The following is a 3,035-nucleotide window of genomic DNA, read 5'->3' as shown; positions in this document are numbered from 1 at the left end:
TACCTACACATATTTTCAAATATTGAAATATACATACATTTTATATATACTTTCGTAGAATAGTACGAAAAATAACACAATCATTGGAACAAATTATAAAAAAATTTGATTATAATTGCATAAAAAATATGTATTATCGAATTAATTGGGATAGTTAGAGAACTTTACCAACGTTTAAAATATTCAATAAAATATTGGCTCTTCAACTTCTGCGGTATTATCAAAGTGATAGAAGCCGCTTAAAATTAGCTTTTATGCTTGAAGGATTATGCTTGAAAGTCGCTAGCAGATTTTGAAAATCTTTCGCTAAGTCCACTGAATCGTCGTGGAAGCGTAAAATCCTCGCGCATTCGGCTGAAACTTTCGTTCAAGCACGGAGCCTAGTCGGATGGACGATAAAAAAATCTTCAATTAATTATATTTTATTAAAGTATATTTAAAACGTATTTATAATTTAATTGTATATTCTAAACATGAATATTCCAGAAAAGGATACACTTTAGCGTCTTTTTTGCGGATTTACTATTTCTGACATATTTTGCATAAACCGCTATTCGCGATAAATACTGATAAACTGTTTAGAGCGTATCGAGTTTAATTTAATTAATTTTGTGAAAAGATAAAAGAGTTACAACGAATCAGATTTCAAATCATAATTGTAAAATTAACTATAAAAAATTTTTTAATTTTATTTTTACAATAACCATAATGACGAAAAAACTAATATTTTTCTATGATATTTTAGTTTTAGTACCTATACATATAAAAAATCGCTTTTATGAAAGACTCAATGTGTGTAAAAATTTCACTTTGTGCAATTGAGTGATATATAAATTTCTCATAATATTACAAGAGTATAATATACATATATATGTATATGCGATTTATACATATATACATATACATTTTTTATTTATTGAATTTTGCTCGTCTTTTACATGTGTATTTATATATTCTTCGTATATACGAGTCTCACAGAATCCAATTACAGCAGTGTCGATTTACTTGATTTTGCAGCGAGAACTTCACTTAAAAACTTTTTTATCAGAAGATTTAGTCGATTGGTCGATGGGGTAGGTAATTTAGATTCTCTTCAAGCATGAAATCGATATTTAAGTTACCAAAACTTACCAGATTTCTGTCGAGTCTTCTAAAGTCTCGAGTACGCTTCTCCACTGTAACCAACTCGAAGATGTAGCATCTTTGGCGGTGGCAGCGCCTGAAACATAGTAATGGAAGGACATTTAGCAAAATTTCATTAATAAATTAAAATAAAATGACAGTATACAAAAATATCATACATCATAATAAAAATAAAATACCACGTAATGGGAATATTATATTTCATCAAGATATTTAAGAGTTAATAAGAGATTGACCGCCAAACTTGTACGAGAATAATCGAAATCATTGTGCACGATCTTCTGTCTACATGTTCACACTGACATCTATATATTTACAGGTAAGCACATATTAATTCTCATACTATATTTACATTGCAAGTATATAGACGATCAGCAGCTTCATTAATCAGATTGTCTTCGTGATGTTGTTTGCATGGGATTAGATAATATTTGCCGGCCGGTCCTGTTTATTCTGGAGCAAGAATGCTCGAGAAGAGTCAACGTGATTCGCACGAATCCTTTGTTGATCAATAAAATTTGGTGCTTACATAAGCTGGATAATGAGCTTGTACCTGCTTGGACAGAGCTACGTTAATTACCCCATATGCCCGCATTTATGGCTACATACATACGTAGGTTTACATAACTCGTGCTTCGCATTTGCTTTTATTGTGCCGCAAATGAGTTGCTTTGTGCACATATCACGACGCGCGTTACCGTAAATGTGTCTTAAACTTCGCCGCATTTGAAAGCGTAGCGTGGATTTTAACGTATCGAGCCCCGTCTCTCGTACAAAAGCGTAATTGACCGTATAAAATCTTTTTAATCCCTCCGTAAATTACCATTACAAGCACAGAGAAGGATTAATGCTTCTCGTTCCTTTCTATTACGACATAAAGATGACAAATGTGCAAGTCGCTTTCGAGTTTTTTTTCTTCACAACAAAATTAATCTCTGAATAATTTTCAAAACTATTTTCAATTGCTATTAAAAACCAAGAATACATAGAGAACAATAAAATTATTCTCCATTATATGATTATTAGAATACTCGGATTTTTAAATTACCTAGCATTCGACGAATATTTTCGTTTTATTATTACGATTCAAAACTAGAATCTCTCTTTCTCTCTCTCTTTCTCTCTCTGTTTCTTTTCTTTCTTTTCATTGGCTATACGATCGATTTCGCAAAAAGAGAAAAATAACTGTGCCATTAGTCTGATTACGGTTTCGTATTACTTGGTTTGAGTACCACCTGAGCTTTTCTAGGATGGCGTTTGGCCATTGTATGCTCTGCTAAGCTTGGGTCGAGAAAGGTATAAGCTGGTATAGGTAGCATAAGAAGGCAAAACCACGAGTTCATTAATTTTACCCCTCAAGGCAAACCTCGAGCCACACAAAGCATGCCCGTACATTAACACAGTGCACAATGCGAATAAATACGCAGAGTGGTGAGAGAACTTTAAAGATATACATTATGCAATAACAATTCTATTTGAGTACAGTAGGAATAATTTTTAGTCATATTTTGGACGAGAGGAGCGTTTCATATTACATTAATTAATTAAATCGATCAAGCCTGTGCTGAATTAATTCCATGAAATAATACAATGGCATTTAGTACAAGTTCGTTATTATGTCGATACAATAAAAGAAGATATATTATGCGTAATTCATGAAAGTATGAAAAGAGCTAATTCGTCTCATTAACCAACTATTTATTTCGTAATTATTATAATTATTGTTATTACAATAATTATATTAACAATTCCATTGTTGATATTATAATGAATTTATATTAATAATCAACACAAAATATTATCTACATCCTGCCATAAAAAATATATGGAATGTATACAGATGTAGGTATACGAAACGTATAATAGTATCCACGCGTTTCTCTCTAATTCTT

At 31.4% G+C, this 3,035-nt stretch overlaps 1 protein-coding gene across 1 annotated transcript in view; it reads right to left on the bottom strand.

Annotated features, from left to right (window-relative positions):
* tinc (transmembrane protein tincar) overlaps positions 1-1,193 on the bottom strand; it is a 44,233-nt gene extending 43,040 nt beyond the window's left edge. Inside the window, exon 1 of the mRNA XM_018460984.1 lies at positions 1,132-1,193. The gene's annotated coding sequence lies outside the window, so the exon portion shown is untranslated. The remainder of the gene's footprint in view (positions 1-1,131) is intronic.
* Between the last annotated feature and the right edge of the window lie 1,842 nt (positions 1,194-3,035).

Source organism: Mycetomoellerius zeteki, unplaced genomic scaffold, assembly GCF_001594055.1.
Source record: "Mycetomoellerius zeteki isolate Tzet28-1 unplaced genomic scaffold, Tzet1.0 scaffold98, whole genome shotgun sequence".
Taxonomy (NCBI): Eukaryota; Metazoa; Arthropoda; class Insecta; order Hymenoptera; family Formicidae; genus Mycetomoellerius; species Mycetomoellerius zeteki.
This window is presented reverse-complemented; position numbering and strand designations above follow the sequence as displayed.